This window comes from Hippopotamus amphibius, chromosome 17 (assembly GCF_030028045.1).
Source record: "Hippopotamus amphibius kiboko isolate mHipAmp2 chromosome 17, mHipAmp2.hap2, whole genome shotgun sequence".
Taxonomy (NCBI): Eukaryota; Metazoa; Chordata; class Mammalia; order Artiodactyla; family Hippopotamidae; genus Hippopotamus; species Hippopotamus amphibius.
In genome coordinates, this window is record NC_080202.1 from 64,024,206 (window position 1) to 64,048,854 (window position 24,649).

General features: G+C 56.2%; 1 protein-coding gene across 3 annotated transcripts in view; it reads left to right on the plus strand.

Annotated features, from left to right (window-relative positions):
• PRKCA (protein kinase C alpha) overlaps nt 1-24,649 on the plus strand; it is a 346,357-nt gene that overhangs the window by 284,039 nt on the left and 37,669 nt on the right. The gene's annotated exons all lie outside the window — the stretch shown is intronic.

The following is a 24,649-nucleotide window of genomic DNA, read 5'->3' on the forward strand; positions in this document are numbered from 1 at the left end:
TGTCACTGTCTCCCCCCACCCCACGGCGGCGCACAGGCGCCTGGAACACTGGCGGGGAGGGCTGCGTCCTTGAACCCCGTGCCCTGTGTCCCCTGCCCCCCGAGAAGTGAAGCCTAGAGAGAGAGAGAGGGACGGGGCACCGGGGCCGGGCGGCTCAGGCGGCCCCGGCAGAGGGAACGCAGGGCGGAGGGGACCCCGCCCGCCTTCCTCGCGGGCTGCGGGCAGCAGGTGCGGGTCCAGGTCACGGGCCGTTGGGGGCTCGGGGACCTCGGAAGGTGCGGGGCCCCCCGGGGGAGGAGGGCACTGGGCCCCACGGCGGCGTGGCTGGTGGCAGCGTCCGAGGCTTCGCTGTGCTGGTGGAGAAACCCTGACCTCATTTCCAGGCTCCCTGGTGAGCGACCTTCCTGTTTCTCTGGGCAGCGAGTTTAGCTTTTCATAAAGGTCAGGGTTCCAAACTCGAAAGAGAAACAAAACAACCCAGGCCAGAGGCGCGAGGCCGGAGGGGCAGCGCTTCTGCCCAGAGGCAGGCCGGGCGCGTGCGGTGGGCATCCTTTCCACCCTGTCCACCCCTCCCTCTCCGCCGCCCAGCCTGTCGCGGAGACGCTCCCAGCGTGCTCCGGCCGGGCGCCGTTTTCTTTAAAATGTCAAGTTCCACGGTGAGTCCTGATTGGCTGAAACACAACAGGACGATTGTGGAGACTCTCGTCCTGTAGGGTGGCTCTTTCTGTGTCCAGCTCTGTTTTCTAGAAAGAGGTAACCCAGTGTGGTCTTCCAGTCCTTCCCCGGAAACCAAGAGTCATTCTGCCTGATGAAAGGAAAATCCAAACAAGTGAGCATTTACCACTTGGCCGCTGCGCTAGTGTTTATCTGGTCATAATGTGGGAGAAGATTTCCAGTGTATTGTTGATTCTAGAATCTTGGCAAACAGAATGATCAGTGCGTGAAGCTCTCAGGAGCCCGGAGACTCCCAGGATGGCTGGAAGTGACCTCACTCCGTAATGCGTCGTCCCACTGGAGGTCGTCTCCCTAAAAGACAAAGCCAGAACCTTGGCTGCGATACGCATGGGCTTCTCATCCGTGGGCCTATTAACCTGTTCCGTGTTTGTCTTCAACTAAAGTACACATGGCCCCCTGTTCACAAACATAAGTCATATATTTGTTCATCTGCTCTATAGTAAGTTTTCCAGCAACGGGTAAAGCAAACCATCCGCCCACCTGTGGAGGTTAGGTTTACCCGTGAGTCTTGCTTCGGATCTTTTGGGGAAAGATTCAGGAAGTGTGTTGGGAAATAAACATTATAAGCCCCTGTGCTGTGACCCCCTGGACCTCCTGTCCCTGTTGAGGACATCCAGGTCTCCTGCTCACTCCTGCCGCGCCCCCCGCCTCTGGGCCCCGGTCCCCCTGGCGAGGCTCACGGTCAGAGGCCAGGAAGAGGGTCTGCCTTCCCTGGGAGGTGATCCGGCCGACGGGCTCGCGCTCGCTCAGCGACTTTCTGTAAAGGACCCCAGGCTTGGCACATCACAGGGTCTCTGTCCCAACGACTCACCTCTGCTTTTGTAGCGTGAAAGCAGCCCCAGACAAGGTGTCAACAAGTGGACGTGCTTGTGTTCTAGCAGAACATTATTTACAGAAACGGGCGGTGGGCCAGATCCGGCCCGTGGGCCCTAGAATCAGACCTGGTTCTGCCAGTTATCGACCACGTGACCCTCCTGTGTCCTTCACTGTAAACGGGAATAATGGCTGTGTTGACGTCATAGGATTGTTTTAAAGATTCGTCAGTAGGAAAGTTCTAGAGGCGTACCTATGCAGCGTTCGTGCTTAAAGCCTCCATCGTCTGTGTGTTTCGTTGCAAAAACTAGGTTATTGAGGGCACTCTTTTTTTTTAACTTTAGGAGCTTGCCTTAAAAAAATTAATTTTCATGTTGCAGTCATGCTCGAAATGGTGGTCGTGTTCTAAGTTCTGTAGACCAGCCATATTATGAAATACAGGCACAGTGATAGAACTTTATCACCATTTATAACACTTTTTATGGAGAGATCTGTCCTCGTTTACATTGACGTGGATTTCTGGAACGTAACGTGTGCACATTGGAAACTTCGTGTAACTGGCAACTGAACAGATAATTTCTGGACAAAGCAGGGTTTCGGTGGTTTTCCAGGGAGGAGAAGCCTCACGTTGAGGAGTTACTCTGCACGGACGCCTCCGCAGGGGCTTGGTTTGGGGTCCTGGCTAAACCCTCCAGGTGAGCGCGTCTGGAATGAAGGCAGGACCCTCACCAGGAGAGCAGCAGCTAAGGACTCATTAGGTCAACAAAGAAAGGGCACGTCGTCCACTGACGTGGAAGCCCAGCCACCCAGCATCTTGTAGGTGCCATGTTGCTGTTTTGATCTCTTACAAATCCAGGGCCTGAACTTTCACATCTTGAGCTCTGGGGACTTACGCATGGCATTCAGCTTAGCAGCTGGAAGGAAGCTGACCACACCTGGCCCTCGTTTAAAACGTTTCCAGGGGACCTACTGCTGTTTGTGCATTTCCCCGGTTGTCAGGGAGCTGAAGCATTTTTGCCTGTTTATCAGCCTGCTGGCTCTTCCCCAGAGCCGTTTGGGCCACGTCTACCTGCAGAGTTGGGGTCATCCCAGAATCAAGAAAACGGGAGGAGGGAAGGGGAGGCAAGGAACAGGACCACGTCCCCCTGCCCCCAGGCAGAGCCTTCTCCTGAGGCCGGGCCCCTCATCGCTGGGCAAGTCATCTAACCAAGACCTCCTTCCCCAGCCCTGCTGCCCGGAGAGGAGCTGAGCCAGGGGAGCTGATCACCTTCTCCAGGATATACTCCTCCATCACCACCACGACCTCTAACTTGTATTTTGATGACTTTTAAGCTACAAATGGGCTTCAGACGAACTCATTTCTGCCTGAGGGCTTGCTTGTCTCCCACACATGCTGTTACAGTTCTTGGAGAGTCTGGGATTTAAGGAGAAGTCCAGCAGCTTTCCTCAGCGAGGCCTCACCCTTCTATAGCCTTCCTGATTGCCACAGATTCATCACTTCCATCGTTTGTTTTAGATAATTTAAAAACCGGAACAAAATAAGACGCTAAAAGCACCTTCGTCTCTCTCTCTTCTTGCCACCCACCATTGCTCCACGCCAGGGCACGTGAAAATCGAATATTAAAAAGAAGTTAAGCCAAACAGACACATCCACAGCAGAGTTAAGACAGCACAGAGGCCTCGCGCTTTGGGCTTTGTCTGCAACGGAACCTCTGTTGTCAGAAAATAGTGGAAAGTGATGCCCCAGGAGAAAGCTGGCAGATGACATTTTATAAATAACTCTTTAGAGTGTGAGGACTCGAGAAGACAAGATGACTGTATTTAAACGCTGTGAGCTCCCTGTAGGGAAATAGTTCTAAAGTTCTGTAGGGACGTCCCTGGTGGTCCAGTGGTTAAGAATCTGCCTTCCAATGCAGGGGACGCGGGTTCGCACTCTGGTCAAGGGACTAAGATCCCACATGCCGCGGGGCAGCAAAGCCCGAGAGCTGCAACTACGGAGCCTCCGTGCTCTGCAGCCCGCGCACCTCAACTTGAGAGAGGCCCGTGCGCCGCAGCGAAGATCCTGCATCCCACAACTAAGGCCCGATGCAGCCGAATTAAAAAAATAATAAAGTGCTATAGAAAAGAGAGAAATTGACGATCACGTGCGAAACACGGCAGTTGCCTGTGAGGTGCGGTCTTGACCACCATCTCCCATCCCGTCCCTTCAGGGAGCGGGAGAGAACGGCTCAGAGCGACAAGTCACTGTTGAGCTCCCGGCGTTTTCTGTGCTGAGCTCGGGTACCACTTCCCTTTGGGAAGCGGTGTTGCCTCGTGTGGTTAAGAGCCCAGCCCTGGAGCCGTCCTGCCGGGGTTCACGTCGTCTCATCTCCACCCCAGCTGTCTGAACTTGGGCACGTTACTCAGGGCAAGGTAGCCTGGGAAGAATCCACGGTCGTTCTCCAGGGCTTCGCATCCCGGCTCCTCCGCCTACTAGCTGGTGACGTTGGGTGAGCTTCTTAAACTCTCTGGTCTTTAGTTTCCTCGTGTGTGAAACGGGGATGGTGATAGTACTGCTTACTGAGTTGCTCTGAGGGTGACGGCAGTTCATCCATGCGAGCTGCTTAGCCTAAACCCTGACACAGGGAAGGTGCTCAGAAAATGTTCGCCAGGACTCCCTTTTGCCGTTTTCATGGCCGATTATATGAAAAAGACATTACCTACCCAAGTTGAATTTTGACGTACATTTATAAAAATGTAGCAACTCCGAGACTACGTTTATGTGCAAAAGAGCTGCTCCCGAGAGGCTGCCACCCCCCAGAGCCCGGGTGTGAGAACCGTTGTCCAGGACTCAGTCCTGAGGACAGGCCAGTGCGGTGACCGTCCCGGCGTCCCCAGCTGTCTGGAGCCCTAGGCTGGGCTCTCGTCCTCCCGTCTCGGTGACGTGTCTCTGCTGGGCTGTTTGCTGTGGCACGTGGCGTGTAGCTGCGGTTCCCTGCACACCCTCTGGGGCTGCACTGCCCATCCCAGCAGCCACGGGCCACGTGCGTCCATGGAGCTTTAAAACGTGGTCAGCTGAGCTGCGATGTGCTCTAAGTGTGAAAGGCACACCGGATTTCAAAGGCCTAGTGACAAGAAAAGAACGTGACATAGCTCACTAGTAATAATTTTTATGTTAATTGTGTATTGAAATAATATTTGGGGTTGAATATACTTTTAATAACTATTATACTTTGTTTATAGGTTCATATTAAATATGATGTTATTGGAATGAATTCCACCTGTTTATGTGCTCCTGTTGGATAAGGTTAGTCTAAGACATTCCTCCCAACAAAGAAGAATAGTTGTTGCAGGATGAGGCCTGAAAGGCGAAACCCGTGACTTTCTGACCTGCAATGTGTGTCCTGGGCTTAAGAAATCAGTCGCTCCAGTAGACCTGGGTTTCAGAAAATAGCTTCCCTCAAGCTTCTGAGCCCATCCTTGGGTGCAGAGAAGTGTGATTTTTGCATGGCCAGGTAACTATATTAGATGTAACAAAGCTGGGATGATATTTGAGTTATCCAGGAACTTAATAATACACATCTCTAGTAATGATCTCAAAAGCCACGATGAAATCTGTTGAGGTCTTCTGGTTAGCTGGAAAGTTGTGAGTGGCGGTCAGACGTCCAGGGAAGTGAAGGGTCGGGGCGCTTCTGTCCTGCCTCCTGGACACAAGGTTGTCTTATGTCTCAGATTAGGTCTCAGGTCTCAGTAAACTTGTGACCTGAGGACTGAGATCCCAGAGCTGTGTTGATTTTAACAGGTAGTTTTGAAACAGGTGACACAAGCTTTTTGTGGCTGAAATATTTTATTTGAAAGACTTGTTTGAATAGATTCTACAGAACGTCCATTGGTCAGAACCTAAAGCCAGATTAGCACTGGCTTCTGTCAGAATAACATACGATGTTGTGTTTTTTGTATTTGTGACCCTTTGGTCCAAACCCAAAAGAAGCCAAGATGAAATTGATCGTCATGGTGGCTGAGAAAGAGCTGCTCTGTGGCACCCGTGGGAGAGGCCCCGAGACTACCAGCAGGACCACCCCGAGGCTCTGCAGATGCCTGAAGGTCACACGTGTGTCTGCTCTTATTTATTCTGGGAAAGCGTTTGAGATTGTCCTTGTTACCGGTTAACACAATGTGATCCAGTTACGGTTAGAGTTAAGACACTTAAATCACCGCACGTGAGACTCGGTTGCTAGGTTATACATGGAGAGAGAGCAGGCATTCCTCTGTTTACTGTTGTTGAAAGTGGGTTTTCCAAAAGCCTCCATTGTCTTTGAAGACTTTAGCAAATTCAGGATATTCTTCAGATGGGAAAAAAAAAAAAATAGTTCATTGGAGACCCTCAGATAAATTGTAGCTGGTTGTTGATTTGATCGGGCCTGCCGCTGTTACTGTGGAAACCTGAGTACTTGCAGGTGACCTCTTGGACACAAAACAGAAAATCTGCCCCAATACAGACTCTGCTCTCCTACCCGCCCCCCCCCCCCCCACGGCGTACGTAATTACTTTCTGAACTGTGGGATGTTGGGGGGGGGGGTCTATAGAATGCACACCGGTTAAAAGAGAGATTGTATTCTAATCTCTGTACTTCAGTTCTGTCTTAGAAGCAATGCCTTAAACTGAAACGCGAGGAGAGCTGGTGCTGGGAACCGTTTCCACGCCTCCGTTAGGCCGTCGTCCGCAGGGGTCAGTGCTGCCTCTCAGCAGGGCAGACTCCGGGAAGCCTCTGGCAGCAGCTGCACAGAATCTTCTGTTAGTCCGCGAGGCAGGGTGGATGCGTTCACGTGATAGCATGGTAGCATGTTTGCCGTTTAATTTCTCAGGGAAGTGATTTTGTTGGAAAACGCAAACAGACGGTGCATTCCGGTCGTCTGCTCCATCCCAGTGAATCCCCGAAATGACAGAAAAGCCTGCGTTTGCAGCTGCGGGGTGGCCTTGCGGGTGGACGTTGCTGGTGGAAGAAACAGGGAAACTGAGTGTGAAGTGTTAGCACCAGTTATCACTGTCCCCAGGCGTAGTCTCTGTCCGCTTTTAAATGTTGGGAAAAAATCAACGAAGGGTAATATTTGTGATGCTTGAAAACTAGACGAACCTCAGGTTTCAGGGTCCATAGAGTGTGAGCGACACAGCTGCGTCTGTTCATTCCCGTCCTGGCTGTGGCCACTTTCAGGCCACGGCAGCAGAGTTGAGTCGTCGCGACAGAGACCAAGACCCACGGAGCCTAAAATACGTGCTGTCCGGCCCTTTACAGAAAAAGTTTACTGACCCCTGGAAAGATGGATGATGGAATGTCAGAACTGGGAGGGGGGTTAAGGTCATCTTTGTTGATGGGAAAAGGAAAGCACAGAGGGATGTCGTTGAGCTGGTGCGCGGCAGGCCCCAGATCTCCCGTCTGGGGCGAGGCTTCTCTGCCCGGTCCCGGTCCTGGTCCCGCCCCGCCCAGGTGCACGCCTGCTCGTTCACGCGTCTCAGAACCTGCTTGTGTCCCGTGTGAGAGCCCCTCCCTGCTCCACTCACCTGTCTCAGGTTTGCCGAATCTCACCCCGCCCTTTACATGACCCTCCAGCCTTTTAAACTGGCCTGACGCTTCCTTGTGCAAACCGAAGGCCACTCCCTTGCTGGACACACCTGGGGAAGTGTCACCTCCACGCGTCCAGAGTAAGAACCTTGGGTCCTCTCTGAGTGCTTTGAAATCTAGACGTCAGGCCCCGCGAGGAATCCACCTTCCCGGGCTTTTGTCGCCGTCGCGGGGAGGATGTCTGAGCTCACGTGTCTGAGGAGGTGAGGGAACGGCCCAGGGCCGAGGCCGCTCTGCGGCCCCCCGTCTCCCTCCACTCGCACACCCATGTCGCTGGAGCGCGTGGGCAGACCCACACGTGGGGCGCGCGTGGTCGCGCGTGGAGGTGGACCGGCTCCTTCCCGCAGTGCTGGTGGTGGCTCCGGAAACGGGTGATTCTGGGAATGCCGGGCGGCGAACGCAGCATCTCCTCGGGGGCGGAGACACCAACCTTGCTCCTCAGCGCATTGCCGGGCAGCGACAGGGATGTGAAAGCCTTGACTGTGTCTCTGCCGTGCGGGCGACTGTCCTGACTCTCCCCTGTCCTCAGCCCACACCCGGCAGCTGACCTAGACGCGCGGGTACCGACTCAGGCCACAGGTCCGTTCTCTGTCCAGCTCGCGAGACGCTGGAAAGACGGTGACTGGCTCGGTGTCAGGAACACGGCCTCGGGACACGGGGGCTTCGGAGCGGCCCAGGAGCCCGTGGCCGGGGTCTCTCGGGTGTTTCGTTTAGGTTTTGCTGATGGTCTTGTTTCCATGGGTGCGGTCGTCTCGCCTTCAAGCCCTCGGCCTTGGTTTTGCCTCCTCCCCGGGCGTCAGACCGACAGGTGGGGGGTCTCGAGCGTCACCGCCCAGGAGCTCAGTGAATTCCGTGCTGCCGTGTCTTCAGCACGTCGCTGAAACCCGGGTGGTCAGCGTCTAGGCTGATTGCAGGCGACCCTGACCTTGTCCGCTTTGAGCAGGGGGTTTGCTTCCTCCCCGCCCACCCAACGTGCAGGCGTGCGGTCCAGGAAGGTTCCCTCGGGCTCCTGCAGACTGCAGAGTGGTGCCCTGGGGGTCTGGCTGAGTCACTGCAGAAGCCTTTCCTTTGATATTTTTTTTAAAGTTGATTTGGGTTGGTCTGTTATCTCCAAGCTTGGAACAGCTTACACGGCTCTTTCTGGGTCCATTTAAGTCTAACTGCCCAGTGGCTGTGGGAGGCTGCAGGCTGCAGGGCACTTGTGCAGAAGTGTCTCTGCTAGGGGACGTTGTCTCCTGTTCCAGATGGAAGTTGGAAGTAGGACCCCCCTGAAGCCGCGACATGGACGTCTCGAGGCACCTCAGCCAATCTGGAGACCTCTATACCTCGAGGAAGTCCAGCAGCGACAGGGCAGCTCCATGAGAAGCTGTAGGAGAGAAAGACAGGCTTAAATTTCCTCCGCGGTTCTTTCCAACACCAGGATTCCTGGAAGGATGTTTTTGTTTCTCTTGTTTCCCTTTAATCTCCATGCGGATTAAGATCTCCAGCCTAAAATAGAGCTTTTGGGATTAGAATAAAATGGCCTCTTTGGGGAATAATTGTAGATAGATTTGTGACTACGGATTTAAAGAGCCGTAATTCTAAGATGTAATAGAGGATCATCGATCCAGACCTGTTGAAAACAGGTGTGCAGTTCACCAGCGCCCAGCATCCCGTCTTAGTGGGCAAAGCCTTCCGAGCACAGAGTGCCATTTGTTTGTCTCTGGCCGCTCTCTGCTCGGATCGGGGCCGCCGGGACCCTGTAGGCTGTGGAATTTGGGCCCAGGACGTCAGCCTCCCTCACGTGTTCTCTCAGCAGCCGACCCCACCCCTGCTCTGTGCGCACTTGGAGAGTGGATCCCATGCCTGCTTGTGTAGAGTTCTCTGTGAAGATGGTCTCAGCTTGTTTTCCTCACATTAGTACCTGAGAAGGTCAGGTCACCCAGTCATGATGGGTTATTTCAGACAGAAGTGCAAAGGGGAACGGAAGTCCGCCGGAAGAGCCACACCTGGATGCCTGGCCTCCGGTCCAGCAGAACTCGGCTAAGCAGCTTTCACGTTTCGCCAGTAACCCTGGGCTTTCTGCAGCATCCAGAGAAAGTACATGTTGCTACACAGAGTGTGGGCGGCAAGGGGGGTTGGTTTCATTCTCATTTATGGAGAAACGGCGATCTATGTGTAAAGCGACCTGGTAACTGGCCGTCAGGACCGCAGACACTCGACCAGCCAGCACCCCTGTGTCCCACCACTCCGTCCTGCGGATTGGCCAAAAGCAAAAGAAGCACACACGGAGGTCGTGGAGCTGTTGCCGTGCGGCCACGTCCGACGGCACAGACGCCTCGAGGAGGAAGAGCAGGGTCTCGGCCCCTGTGGTTTGGCACGGTTCATCCGGGGAGGGTTAGTTCCCGGCCCTGCGGGGGCCACGGCGGGCCGGCAGCTGCGAGCCCCGAGCACTGCCGTCTCCCTTGCCTCCGTCTCCCCCTGCTCTCTGCGTGGTCAGTGGGCCCGACGGTGTGTGGGGCTCACGGTGCTATTTTCCCGTGTAGCTAGCGCTTCCCCTGCTCACCTCGCAGTTTTTCTCCCTCTCCTGTCTTTCCCAGGGACGTCCTCTCCCGCCTTTCCTCCCACAAAAACGTTTGCCCCGGTTTCCGTGGCCCCACTCTTAAGGACGCGCTGTGTCCTGGTAGCTAGAACTCGTGCCCCTGTGTCCCGTCCAAATGGCCGCAGCGCCAGCAAGGAAAACGTGTGTGTGTGTCGACCACCCAGACGCTGTTCCCGTCCTCCCCCATCTGCAGATGAGGTGCCTGTGAAATTCCACCGGGGAGATATTGAAACCTCCTGGGAGTGACTCAAGATAAGTTCAAGCCAATTTGGAAAGCAGCACGTGAACGGAGAGTGCATCTTTAAACGGACAACACATTTTCCTTTCTTTCTGTTAGCACATATTTCTGACCACGTAGCAAGACCCATTTTCAGTCTGATGCAGGCGTGCGCCTACATTAGCATGCCGTCGGCGTGATGTACTTACACTACTCGTGTGCCCTGAGCGGGAAGATTAGCGTCAGCATACCACGGGCTGAAATCATCAAGCTGTCCTGATGTTCTTCATGCCTGGCTTCGTACTACTCCATTTCATTTTTTCTCATTTTTTGCCAGCTCACTTAATTGTTGTGACCTGATCAACCATTCTATCCCCAAAGGATCCAGTGGGACTTTGCAACTTGCATGTGAATTATTTTAAAAATCTGCTCTATTGTCAATTCTGACAACACCGCTGTCTTCTGGGGAGCTGGTTAGGGCCACATACCAGCTGTGTTCTCGGTGCGTTGCTCTCGTTAATAATTAACATCAGCCTGAGATTGTTACAGCACGTGCATATCGGAAGCGAGTGGAAAATTTAAGTGCTTAAATACTTGGGTACAAAAATTTGCAAGGAGAAATCCCACCCCCACCCTACGCTCGACTCAACATATAATACTCTTCCCAAAACACCATACGGAGGAAAACACCTCACACATCGCGTTATCAAAGCTCTCCTCTCTCCGACGTGTACCTGACTCGACAGGTGTGTCTCCTGAAGGGGCTGTCGGTGATTCCGGACCCGGGTGTTTGGAGATGGGCAGGAAGAAGGTGTGCTCGAGGCTCCGCAAGTCTTTGCAGACGCGGTAGCTGTCACGTGGGGAGGTTTCCACCTCCCAGGCTCCTTGTCGCCGCCCCCGGTCACACGACGTGGCGTGCCCGCTCCGGGGGAGCAGGTCCAGAAGTCGGCCCTCCTGGCGACGCTGAGCCCCGCGGGGTGCAGACCCCCCGCCTCCTCGGAGCAGGCGGACCCCACTGGATCCTCCGGGGACGTCGAGGCAGCTTCTGCCTGAGAGCAAATCACCCGCCGGCGGACACCCCGTCGTCTCAGCCGAGGACGCCCCTCGCGCCTCTGACGGGCTGCCTCGCACGTGGGTCCGCGGGTCCCGTTTGTGACCCGGAGGCCGCCCGTGCGGTGTGACGTCCCTCGCAGCGCGGTCCTGCCCCTGTGACTGTGCTGGAGGTCTCGCTGTTCCACGGAGAAATCATGCACGTATTACGAGGCAGTGTTTCCCAGTGTGTCGGAAAGGCGCGTGCAAAACTTGGATGCGGCTGAAAAGGGAAACAGAGGAGAAGGCGGGGAAAGGACTAGAGCCGTGGCTTCACCCACGGGGCCACCTCCGGCCGGTGCCTGTGGCTCCTGCGGCTCTGGGGGGGCGTCGCCTCCAGAAGGCCTGTCCTCCCCCGACTCCCGGGAAGCCGTGCTGGCTGGTGGCCAGGCGCCAGGCTGCCCGGGCTCACACCCGGCTCCACCCGCCCCAGCCGTGTGGCCATCCCTCTCCCCTCAGTGTGTCCAGCTCCAAAACGCGGGTGACCCAGGGTGGTCCAGAGGATCAAACGGGTAAACGGAACGAGCGCTCAGACAAGGTGCTCCGAGATACGTCTGCCGCCGCCTCTGCTGCGTCCCGTCCGGGCTCGGGGTTAGGGCTCCAGCCCTCGGGGACGTGCCCCGTGCCGAGTTAAAGGAGCCTGCCTTTGTCGCGCTTTCTGAGCTGCTCGTGGGCCCGCGTCGGGTCCCGGGTGTGTCCGCACACAGAGCCCTTCCCGGGGAGCAGCCCCGGCCGCCCTCCTGCCCCGAGCTCACCTAAAAGCAGGGGTGGGAGGTGCCGGCCACGTAGCCTCTTTGCCAGCTCACGTTGTGTCGGGCGGGGTTTTTGTTTCCCACGCCTTTTGTTGTGGGTCTCAGGACAAGAAACCCAGGTGCCTCTACCTGGGAAGGGGAATGTCACCTGGGCGTGGGCAGGTCGCGCTGACCCAGTGGGGGCGGGGTGCCCTCGCTCCCATCTTCAGGGCAGCATCCTCGCTGCCGCCTGAGCCAGTCTTCTCCTCGTGGGCTTTTCTGAAACTAGACCTGTCGGCCGTCGGTGCACGGCTGGTGCCCGGGACCAGCGCTCTCTGCTGACGGCTGGAGAGAAGCGCGCAGCCCGGGGCCCCGGTGGGGGGTCCGGGTGGGGGCGGCACAGCCATGATCTCCGTCCTCGCCGGGCCTGGTCCTTTTTCAACCCACGTGTCCCCAGGTCCCGGCGGCCTGTGGGGACCCCTGGGGTCCCAGTAATTGAATTCACTTGCATTTTACTGGTTCTTCCTGGCCTGTTGACACAAGACCCCCAATCCACTTCTAGGGCAGGGACATCCTCTCCCCGGAGCTCGTCCTCAAAGGCCTCCTCCCTGCCTGGAGACGAGACTCTTAGAGCAGTCACCGAGGACTACCGGCTGCGTCCCCGGAGGGCGGCTGGGAGCCCCCAGCCACTGGGGAGGGGTCCGCCTCGTCCCCTGGCTTCCTCTCTGCGCCTTGCCACATCCTCGAGGAGTCCTCCTTCTGGTCCTGCAGCCGGCGGCAGCTACTGAGTGAACGGGGGCTTCCCCACACAGGAGGCGGCGGGGAGTCAAGTCCATTTTACAGATGAGGAAACCGAGGCCCCGGAGAGGTCAGCAGTGCCAAGCTGGTCCTTCCCATCCCTGCCCCCCACCCCCCGCCACGTCCCCTGTCAGCCGCGTGCCACGGCGAGGGGGGTGGGGGAATAGCCCAGAACTGCCCAGAATGGAGCGGCTGCCGCCAGGCTTGGAAGCAGGTGTCCCATTGAGCTATAATTAGGTCCCTCCTTTTTAAAAACTGATTCGGTTTAAAAACGCTCAGTGAAGCTAGGATGAAATCAACGATTATGGAAATTTTGTGCTAAATTTAATTGCAGTCGGTCCTGCTTTCAAAACGCTTGCTGCTGTCAATTAGAGGAGTTTTGGAGAAAATTTAAATTGAGTAATTGAGCAAACATATTCAGCGCTTTAGGGAAAGGATCATATTTTTTTCTGTCTTTACCTCCGCGGGGATCAAGTTTCAGACCCCTCCTGCTAGGTGCCCGGGCGCCCTGCCCACCTTGCCCGCAGCAGCTGAGCAGCCTGGCCGAGAAGTGTCTGGAGCTCTGCCCGGGGACCTGGGCTTCGTCACCAGTTACGGTTTGGGCTTTCGTCTCATTTGTTTTTCGGGAGCTGACATCCTGCGATCACTTTGTGCCCGTTGAATTTCCCCAGGGGTGGCCATTGCACTGAATTCTGCCCTTGCGTAACTGGTCATTTCATTAATCCCAGGTGATTCTGTACTTCTGCCTCCAAGAGAAACACCGCGGGTCTCAGGGGACCGCGCCAGGGCCCCCCTCCTTGGGCCTCACAGCCTCCCTGTCCCCGCTTCTTGCATCTGTGGTTTGCAGAGTCTGAGCCCAGTCAGAGGTTCGGGCAGAGATTCAGGACACAGAGACGTCTGAAAGTGGTTGGGGTTTTGTTGTTTTCTAGAAATCACGCACGTGGTGATTCTAAAACACACTCCGGCGTCTGTACACATTCCATAGGCACCGTGCAAAGGCCAGGCTCTCACATGAGAGGTCATCTTCTATAGAGACAGAGCTGGGAAGGTAGAATTTGTGTCTCGTTTGTGCCATTTTGCAGCATTAAAGGGAACTTTACCTCTGTGGCCAGGCTAGTAAACTTGGGTGTGTTTCTGCTAAAGGAGTCCTGTCAAGATGGGGGGAGGAGGGGAAGGTCCAAGAGGGAGGGGATATATACACACACAGAGCTGATTCACCTTGTTGTACAGCAGAAACGAACACAGCATGGTAAAGCAATTATACTCCAATAAAAAAAAAATGCGTCTGTCCAGAAAATAAATACCACAAGAGGGCAGTAAAGATTTGCAAATAAAAGACTCCACAGAAACCTGCACCCGGAAGAAAGCAATGAACTTGACTGCATCTCTACTTTTTGATGGATGTGAAGACGGGGTTCCCGCTTTATGCTGCCAGTGGTTCCTTGATTTTAGGGAATCACCGTGGTCCTGCAAAGGGGAAGATGCCAAGGGCCCCTCGAGGTCCCAGGGGTCCCTCAGTCTGCTCTGGTTTGCGTGAGCCCAGCCCACTTCATATCTACCCTGCTTTCTTAGCGCAGAGGAGAATCCCCCACTTGTAAGCAGTCTAGAAAATCGCTTACTTTGGTGGCATCATGAGTTCGTTTGGCTCTGACCCGGCCGCAGCCAACTTACAGAGCCAGTGCCGTGTGGATCCCAACGGGGGGCGTTTTTAGCAGGAAAAGGATACAGGTTTCAAAAAATTACTACGTGCCCCAAATCCTCTACCCATCACGTGCCGTGGCCGCAAGCTCCCGTGAGGCCTTCCCTTGAGGCTGCCATCGGACAGGCGTGTGCTCTGAGCAGCCTGGGCAGAGAAAGGCCGTCTTTTTCCGGATGGAAGAGCTTAGAAAGAGTGAAGTTTTGGGCCCTGGATCCTCACATAAGTCTGGATTCTCTGCGGGGGAGGGGAACTAAGGTCAGCAGCCTCTCCAGGACCTTTGTAGCAGGTGGGACCAGTCGTATGTTACAGCCTGATGGCCGTGGGTGAGCCTGCCTGAGACGTGTGTCTGCAGTCGGCGGACAAATCCGGGAGACAGGAAGAATCGGGGTGCCTGCAAGGAAAACAGCACAGCCGGATGCTGCAGGTGAATGGCACTCGCTTCCAGAAGAACCAGACACTTTGTATTTTCCACGCTGGGCAAAGTGCTGACGTGTCACGGGCCCAGCGCCTCTGCCGAGTGGGACTCAGTTGCCATGACAACAGAGCCCTACCGGCTGCCTGCGAATTAAGCAGTGGCAACAGCCTACGTGGATGTGTCTGTAAGAATATTTCTCATTAAGAAAATGACATAATGTGGTTTCCCTTAAATTTTTTGCTCTGCCGCATAAGTACTCCACTCACTATACTGTTTGGCTGCAAAACAGCTCTTTCCTGTGCTGGTTGTGGAAGAGACTGAGCAGTGATTTAATTCGAGTGCATTTGAGGTTCTTAATGGTTGCTCTTCTGCTGGCTTAGCAAGGAGAGAGATGTTGTGTTTAAATCTCACGGCAAATGAGGATGAGTGACTTGGGGACCTGCGTGATTTAGGGCAGGAGCAGGCAAACTGCAGCCCCCAGGCCAGGTTCCGGCTGTAGCCTGTTTCTGTAAGTAAGGTTTTACTGGAACACGGCCCAGCTTGTTCACCCGTGCGTTCCTGTAGCTCTCATACTGCAAAGGCGGAGTTGAGTGGTTACGACAGAGACAGCATTTGGCTTGCAGAGCCGAAAACATTCACTCTCTGTCCCTTTATGGAAGACGTTTGCCCACCCTAGATATCGGAGGATGAGCACTGCGTTCAGAGACCGGAGTTCTGGATTCAGAGGCCAGGGAGGAAAATTGATTTAAACGCATCCAGTAGGCCCCCTGGGCTCAGCCTCCTCACCTGTAACATGGGTGGCCTTGATCCGCTGATTTCCAGCCTCCTTTCAAATACTAAAGCTCCCTCAGTCTCAGCACCGGGGATGGCCTGCCGGGGTATGACCCGGGGCCCTGCTTCAAGCACCCACGTGGAGGAAGGTGGCATCCTTGTCGTCCTCCCCGGCTGCGGTCTCCGCCCAGCTCCGTGGCCCTGAGGAGCGGAGTTAGCTCTCCGGGCAGCAGCGTCTTCGCCTGGACCGTACGCAGGCCCGGCCTCTTCAAGGACCTTCTGTGGCTGCCGGACTCTGGTCCTGAGGCCCTCCCTGCAGTTGAAGGACGCACACCTGTTATTTGCTGTTTCCCTGTGATTCCCGAATCCAGGAGAAGACTCCAGTCGGCAGGTGTCGACACAGGTGGGGGGCCCTCCAGGTTGCAGGTGCCGTTTGTACTGTGCGGAGAGAACTGCCGTAGGCAGGAGGTGGGGGTGACTTGAGGGGTTTGCTTACCTAAGAGTCACCGTTAAACTCTCTGAACCAATTAACTTCTCTTCCAAGAGTGCTCTCCGTGTTATGTGGAAGTGAAACTGGGCTTCTGTCTTGGCGACTGATATAAAACACGTACCAGGCCAAATCTGAAGAAGTGCTATTAGAAAATCCAACCGTGTTATTAGACCCGGGACCTAAAAGAAGCCAAGATCGTGCCTTCAGGAATGAGGCTGCCCTGAGGCTTCGGGTTCTGCCCTTTCCCTCTGACTTTCCGTGATCAGATGTGAATGTCCGGCCTTGTGCACCGACCTTCACGATCCCAGGACCTCTGGACCCGGCACGTCCACATCAGGAACCTGTCCTGGGGAGGTCGAGGTTGTGCACGGAGATTTGGATTACATTTTTCATCTGCATGTTGATGAACGTGAAGATTGGAAACAACCTAGGTGTCCAACAGTAGGGGAATGGTTAGATCGAGTGCAGGAGAGCCACACGGATGGGGCGGGGGGGGGGGGGGTTCATACAGTCACTAAGACCACGCGGTAGAAGAGTGCCTGTAGCTTGGGAAGGTCACATCATGCAAAGGGAAAGACAGGTTACAAACAACAGAATCGTGTGTAGGTCAAATGAGAAGACATGAGGGGAGGGGATTGGAAGCATATCCCATCAAGACGTTCACAGTGATTATCTCTGGGTGATAACATAATGGATATTTTAAATTTTTTTAACTTATCCATACCTATAAAATTTTCTAAATTGAATGCATATTACTTTTATAACAAGAAGCAGCATTGTTACAGAAATGATTTAAAAGCGACAACTCTGCCACTGAAAAAGCGTTATAGTGGAAGAAGTTGCCTCTCCCCATGTTCACGTCCGTCCATTCATTCTAGAAATATCTGAGGGTCGCCGTGCCCCGGGCTCTCTCCTGGGCACGGGCGACACATCAGTACATAGGACAGATGAGGTCCCCACCCTCCTCCTGGCAGAGGGAGAACGAGAAATATATTAACAGGTAGTGAGACGAGCTTGAGGGACGACCGGGTACCACACGGGAGCCTCGGGGTTAGAGCATCACCTGAGCCAAGAAGGGAGAACACCCTGCCTGTCTGGGTCAGAGAAGGGGGAAGTGCAGAGACCCTAGGGCAGCAGGCCTGCCTGGCATATTCCAGAAGACGAGAAATTATTTAGCCAGAGAACAGCATGCGTTTTATTTACTCTGACGGTGCTGCCCAGGAGGCTGTAATGCCCAGTAAGGAGCATCATCTTAGCCCGTTGCCTTGTTACTGAGCCGAGGTAATAGATACGACTGGTGGCTTGTGAGAAACACACAGGACGTACTCCATTAACAGTGTCACTGAAAACACTTCCCTTCGTGGTTTTCTTCTCCTGAAACCACTTGATTTCACTTTCTTAAAAAAATTTACTTTATTGAAGTATAGTTGATGTACAATGTTGTATTAATTACTGCTATACAGCAAAGTGATTCAGTTACACGTATACACGTCCTTTTTTTAATATTCTTTTCCATTGTGGTTTCTCATAGGATGTTGAATGTAGTTCCCTGTGCTGCACAGTAGGACCTTGTTGTTTATCCATCCTACATGTAACAGTTTGCGTCTGCTAATCCCAACCTCCCAAACCATCCCTCCCCACTCCCTTCCCTTGGCAACCACAAGCCCATCCTCTGTGTCTGAGTCTGTTTCTGTTTCGTAGATAAGTTCACTTGTGTCGTATTGTAGATTCCACAGATAAGCGATAGGGAACCACTGGACGCCTCCGAGCTGGCCTTGCTCTGGCTGCAGGTGAACGCGTCTCCTTAGAGGCACGATGCTGTGGGGGCCCCGCTCCTTCCGTCCCCCACGCCCTGGTTGCTGGAGCTGCTCCGAAACACCATCAGCCTTACGTTGCCAGGGCTGTTCAGATGCACAAATACAGACACAGAACATTCTTATTGCGGAGAAAAAGTGTAGAAGAGATTTACAGTGATTCTTCTGCCCGCACACCTGGTCATTGTTGGCCTGTCCGCCTTCGGAATCTTAGAATTAGGAAGAACCTTCTATTGCCTGGTTCCTCTCTCTACCCTTCACAGACATCTATGATAACTATATCATCAAAGCCGCTAGCAAACACCATGTGTTATCGGAAACACGTTTACCAAATAGGAACGACTGGAATGTAGTTAAACGTGAAAGCAAACTTCAGAGGGTTCCCCAGAGGCTCCCCGGTTGGAGGGGACCCACTGGGGGCCTCCGAATCAGGTTTAAGACTCTGTATTCCTCCTGAAGGTGAATCTTGGGGCTTGGGTCTCTGCCGAAGATCTCAGCACTGCCGTAAGAACTGCTGGGCGGGGTGCTGTTGTATTTGAGCTCGGCAGTTGTTGGCTGTACATGTCCTCGTGTCTTTATGTCTGTCTGTTTTCCCACATACCAAAGCTAGTGTGTAAAATAGTCACACAGAATTCAAACTGCAGAGTCTCCGTGCGCCTGGGTTAAGCCATCCGGGACAGCCATTACTGCAGGTCAGAGGGTCACACCTCTGCGTTTGCAGGTGGTCCAGCCGCACAGGAGATGACGTCTCCCGAAAGCCCATCCCCTCATAGATGCACAGCATCACGGTTTGGTACGTCCTCCTCTCTGTTTTAGTTTCAAAAACCCCCTAACGGTGAGCTGAGTCTGGAGCGTCCCCCGAGAGACACCCAGACACCTCAACCCCAGCCGGCAAGAGCCCTGTATTCCAGCTCACCTTGTGTGATTTACAGAAATGCCACGTCAGGGGTCCTTTAGATTGTGACCCCTTCAGTGATGGCACACTGTTACAACTTTACAAGAGTGTATCTGTCGTGTGACGTGAGACACATGTTGCTTATTAGTAACTTCTCGGATGGGGAGACAGTAGTGCGTGTTCTCGGGTCCTGGTGGCGCAGTTAGCGCCGCGATGCCAGATGCCGGACTGGGCCTCACGCTGCTGTGCCCTCTTTCAAGGAGCCTAAGGGTCCTGGCTTCTGAGTTGTTTCATTGTAGCCAGGAAACCCGGCTGTGTTTCAGTCTAGTTGGGGGGGGAGGGGGGGGCAGGGACATGCTAAAGCTTCAGCATGTAAAGTCACTTTATTCTATTTTGCAGCACTGTATCATAGTTTCCATTTTTACTTCCTCTTTTAAAACTTTCTATGCCATTTTAATACGTCAGGGTCTTTTTCTGCACTAGTCTAGCCCAGCCTCGTCCGGGTTACGGAAGAGTCTCCAGAAATCGGGGTGAGCAGTTTGAGCTGAGACCTGTTTCCTGTCCTGCCGCGAGGAGGGCACGGAAGCCCCCGGGGACGTGCCTCCGCCTCCCCACGGGTCCCGAGCCCCTGCAGAGCCTGTCCACAGCCCCATGGGGCACGGGGTTTCTGGTCCACGTGCCAGCTGGGCAGAACCCTGACCCAGGCGGCCTGCAGCCACTCACAGAAGACTTTGATCCGCCGTAGGGAGCAGGTGTCTCCCTCCTGGGGCAAAGGAAAGAAGACCAAAGCGAGGGGTGTGCTGGGAGGCGCTGCGGGGGGCTTCCAAAGGGGATTCCTTGTTTCATCTGCAGCAGCGTCCAGGGACACAGAGGTCTTCTCACCCCCGTGTTACACGTGAGGGACCCAAGCCTCAGAGAGGCCGTGTAACCTGACCAGGATCACACAGAGAATATGGAAAAGGCCAAGATTTGATCCAAGCCCTTTAGCATCCAAGTCAGGGGCTCCTTCCAGGGTCGCTCTTGATTTATATGACAATTGAAGGCTTGGGGAGGTGAAAACAGTCTTGGGGAAGCTTTGAATCTGAGGGAGAAACATTTCGATTGTCTTAGATCAGCACATCTCAGACTTTAAATGTGTGTGGGAATCCCTTGAGGCCCTTGTTGAAAAAGCATGTTCTGATTTGATGGATCTGGGGTGGGGCGGAGAGGCTGCGTTTCTGACAAGCCGACAGGGGGTGCTGATCTGGTCCTCGGACCACAGGGCCTTTGCACTGCACATTCTTCAGAAGAGAGGCTACTTATTGATCCGGTTTCCCAGCACGTGGCCACATGTCTGAGGCATGCCGGACACACAAATGTTTGTGGAATACATGCTACCACGTTCTGATGTCACACACGGGGACCCAGGGGTTCTGAGGACCAACTGTGTGCTGAGCAGAGACGGTGCCGGGGCTGCACGAGACCCTCTTGAGAAAACGGAGGTGACCGGGAAGACACATGAGAGGTGCCGCGTCGAGCCCTTGCTGGGTCCCAGTTACTGTGACAGACGTCCTGGCATCTGCTCTTCCCCAGAGCCCGGCGAGAAGAAGGCCAGCGGGATCGTCCGTCTTCCAGAGGGGCTCAGGGGCTTGTTCCCGGCCACACGCTGTGTGCGCTGCGCTGGGATTCAGACTGGACCTCTGGGTCGCGGCTCACTAAAGAGGTGAACACTCGTCCTCAGGGCTAAGAGGCGTCCGACCCACCTGCAGGGTGAGGGAGGGGCGCTGCTGCAGCTCCGTCGCCCGGCCCTCCATCAGCTTCCTTCACGTGCCTGTTGGAGATGAGACTGAACGTGAACTCTGAGCTTTAAAGGCAGGGAGCATCACCAGCCCTGGGAATGTTCTCGCTCCTCTGAATCTCAGGCTTCCGGAGGCATCCGGCGCCCCAGCCTCTGTGGCTTGGATTCCCCTGTGCTCCCGGACCCCGCGGGGCATCCGGCCGGGCAGCGTCTGCGTCGCTGTGAGTGAAGGGTGTCCGTGCGATTATTCTCGTGCCTCTCAGGTGTGCTGACAGCTCTGCTGGGCGGCCCTTGGCCTCAGCTTTATCCCTGGACATATATTGATTTTTGTGTGCACTCCTGCTGAAGTCTGAATTACATTCCTGACATCCGGAGTTCTGTCAGCGGTGTGCAAGCCGGAAAGGGCAGGTCTGTCTGTCCTGCTGGGAGGCCGGTTGGCAAACAGCCATTCAAAACCCCAGAGGAAGAAATGGTGGTTGGCTCAGAGGGGCATCGCTGCTCTTCAGTCCGAGATCCAGCGGTCCTGCCATCGGAGGCGCGTCCCTGCAGGAAGCTCGTTCAGGCCTCCTTTCCGCTCGCTGGCCCGGCTCAGCAGGCTGGCGTGGCCTCTGGAGGGGGTCGCCACGTGGTCAGCCTCCCTGAAGGCGGGGACGCCCTCGCGGCCCCTCCCCGGGGCTGCCCCAGCTTGACCGGTGACGGCCCGAGGCAGGGGATGTCGGGATGCACAGCGTCAGGGGCAGTGCTCTGAGACGACCTCCTGACGGATCACCGCTGCTTCTTCGGTGCGAACATTCGTCATCTTGCTGACCAGGGCGGCCGCAGGCTGGCTGCGTGGCTCAGGAGTTGGCCTCATCCGCTCCGGTCAGTCCCAGCGCTCCCACGGAGAGCGTGTCTGAGCGAGCGAATGAGCCACTCAGTGAGAGCACAGGCACGGGCGGCGCGGGGCCCGGCCTGAAGGTGCTGAGGCGCGTGCGATGCTCCCTGCCCTCCAGGGCCTGGCAGTCCAGTGAGGAGGACAGGTCAGCACGTCCACGAAGGTGCGTGCTGTCAAGGGTCTCCCGGAAGCCGACTCTGCCACAAGGGTTTGAGAACAAGAACGTCAACTGGGAAGGGATCCCAGGGGACCCCAGGAAGAGGAGGGCTGTGACCCAGGGAAGGGAGGAGCCCGCTAAGGGTGTGCTGTCATCCAGCAGGTACCGCGGGGGGACGGGGAGGCACGGGAGCTCTGCCGTGCCGGGGAGACGTGACGTGACGTGACGTGACAGGCAGGACAGCAGCTGTGGGCCAGCGCAGCCGTGCTCTCGGGCGCAGAGCCAGAGGGTCGGGGCACAGGGACCAGGCATAGACCGCGTCGGGCACAGGTGGGAGATTCTGGGATGGAGGAGGCATCGGGGAGACGGAGGGCTGCTGCTTGAGCTGGATTTGGGACAGACATGACAGCAAGGCCCCGTGGGAGAGGCAGCCAAAGACCCGAAGCCAGAGTGAGGCCGGACGGATGGCCAGGGGGTGGGGCTGAGGTCAGACAGCCCAGCCGAGTCTCCGCGTCTCCTGGGACGTCAGGAACCAGGACAGGGTCGCCTGGCACAGGGCCCCGGCGGGGGCGGGGGGGGCACCCGCGGGAAGCCGGGGCTGAGGGCGGCTGCACGGGCCAGAGAGGTCGAGGAGGCGGCCCTGAGAAGGGGGCAGGTTCTGGACGAATCTGAGGGAGGTTTGGCATCACCCCCCCCCCCACCCCCCCGGCAGATTAGCGGTCGAGTGAGACGTGACACAAACAAAGACGCCGTGCATGTTCACCGGTGGCCCCGTGAGCTGTTAGGAGGCCGGGGGCGGGGGCGGGGAGCAGCAAGCTGTGACCGTGACCGTGACCGTGAGCGGGAGCTGGGGAGCGGGGCGGCGGCCAGGGTAGGCGCGGGCGGGGGCGGGGCTGCGCGTGCACAGCTTGGTGGGGGGTGAGCGCGAGAAAGGCCAAGGTGGGCCGTGCGGACCACCCTCCTGGGGGCCGTCTGCCCTCCCAGCCCCCAGGCCTCCCTGCCCACCCCCAGCGACTCAGCTCCTGGGGCCCGGCCTGCTGGGGTCTCCTCCGGCCCCAGGTCAGGCCCCGAGCAATGAGATCCTGAGCGCGCGGGGTTTCCTGCCGTGGGCAGAGCTGCTTTGAAAGCTCGGTGTTGGGGCGGCAGCCGGGCCCTGTGGGGGCGTGGGGGCAGCCTGGGGGTGCGGGGCTGAGGCCGGGGGTCTGCAGGGAAGCTCCACGCGCTGAGGCCCAGGGCGGCGGCAGGGGTGCTCCCGTCCCCTCCGCTGTCGCAGCACCTCCGGGCACAGGTCCCCCGCGTTTGGGTCCTTCCAGGGGTCCCCGTGAAGCTCCTGGTAAAAGTCAGGTCTCTGTGCCTCTTTCTGGTCCCTTTCTTCTTTGTATCCATCCGAGGAACGGAACAGAGAGGCACCGTCGGTATTCTCATCTTAAACGTGAACGTCCTGATTGTTTATATGGTTTAGGCGCAAACCGGAACTTGTGAAGCTAGACTCATTCCCAGGGAGATGTCGGAGGACAGGGCTGGTCCTGCAGCTGAGGGGGCTGCAGTAACGCGCGCGGTTCCGTCCGGCCTCTTCCCCACAGTCTGTCCTAAGACGCCTCCCGTCCCCCGTCTGCGGGGAGGCCGCCGGCGTCTCCTGCAGGTTTTGTGTCTGTGGCGCGTCCGTGTTTCCAGGGGCCCCCGGTCCCCACGTGTTCCCCGCCAAGTTGCGCACGGGCTGTTACGAGGGCTACAGGACCACCGCGTCGAGTACGTCCAGCCTTGAAGCAAACCAGCTGGGCCGCCTTCCCCCGTGTTTTAGTGCCTCTGCGTGGAGGGCTCACCCAGTGCGTCGGAGCTGGCACTCGGGCCCCAGGGTCTGATCCCTGTACAAACGGGTTACTTTGATCAGAGAAGAGCATCGCCTCACGGCCCGGCACGTCAGCCTTCATTTCTTTCTTCCTTCGACCAAAATGCTGAGCACGCACCGCGTGCCGGGCGCGGCTGGGCGGGGGCTCGGCAGGCGGCGGACAGGGCTCCCTGGGCGCACGCGGGTCCTCCCCGGCAGAGCCGGCCGCCAGCACCTCGCTCAGTAACCGTGGGTGAGGGGGACTCCTGCTCAGAGAGGGGACGTGGGTGACGCCTCGAGAGCCTTCTCTGCTGCTAAAGAAAAAATGTCAGAGCCCACGTTTACCCCCAAGAGCCGAGGACCGATGTCCCCGGTGCTCTGGTCGCACACAAGAGCCTTCTCCACCTCCTGCCGTCTCCTTGAGAACCACGTTCACCTGCGGGGGCCCTGGCACCTGCTCCCAGGTCTGCGGCACCCCTTCGTGAAGGACACGGCCAGAGCAGGTCGTGGCCGTTGGGCTCAGGGCTGCCTCTCCAGCGGCTGGGTGGCACCGGCCCCTCCCTGGCAGGTGGGTTTCGGGCTGTGGGGTCTGCAGGGAGGTCCCCACCCGCTCCAGTTCCTCCGCGGCTCCCCCGCTGCCTTAGGCGTCCCCGCGCGAGCCCCTCGCCTTCTCTGCGGAGACCTCTTGCCTTTCGCCTCTGACCTGAGCTGCTAACTCCCCCGTGAGAGGAAGGGTCGTGATCTTCACGCGGCATGAGTCTGGCGGATAAACGCTCCTTGGGGTAACTCACAGGTCACAGCCCAGGATGCTTCAGGTGCAAAGAGCGCTGTGGGCCGCGTGGGAGATCAGATGCTCTTCCACGTCACTGTTTTTCATGAGTCCAGCTCTTGACCTAAAAAAAACCCCAAAGCCTCTGTTCTTTTTACTGTGCCTATTAAAGTAGCAACACATCATCCCCGCGGCCTGCCATTTAAGCGGGTTTTCTCCAGAGGACATACTCTTCGTTTTTGCGTGGGTTTCTGCAGATTAGTCTTAAATTGGAAAATCTGCAAATAAGGAACGCATCAGTACACAGTTTCTTTCTTTTATTACATTAACGGTCGCGAAGCCCCGTTTTCCTCGAGAAGTTAACCTTTACATCCCCAGATGAGACTCCGCCTAGGCAGAGTCCTGTGACTGGCTTCTCAGGTAAAGATGTAAACAGCTGTCTTGGGGTGGGTGCGGGCAGCTCTTTGCCCCTTTGCACATGTAGCCCTTAGGGTGCGTATAGCCACGGAGGTAGGAATATAGATCTCGTCCCCCTGGTTCCTTTTCTCACCGCATCCCAGCTCCCACATCCCACTCGGCATCCAGCTTAGTCACAGG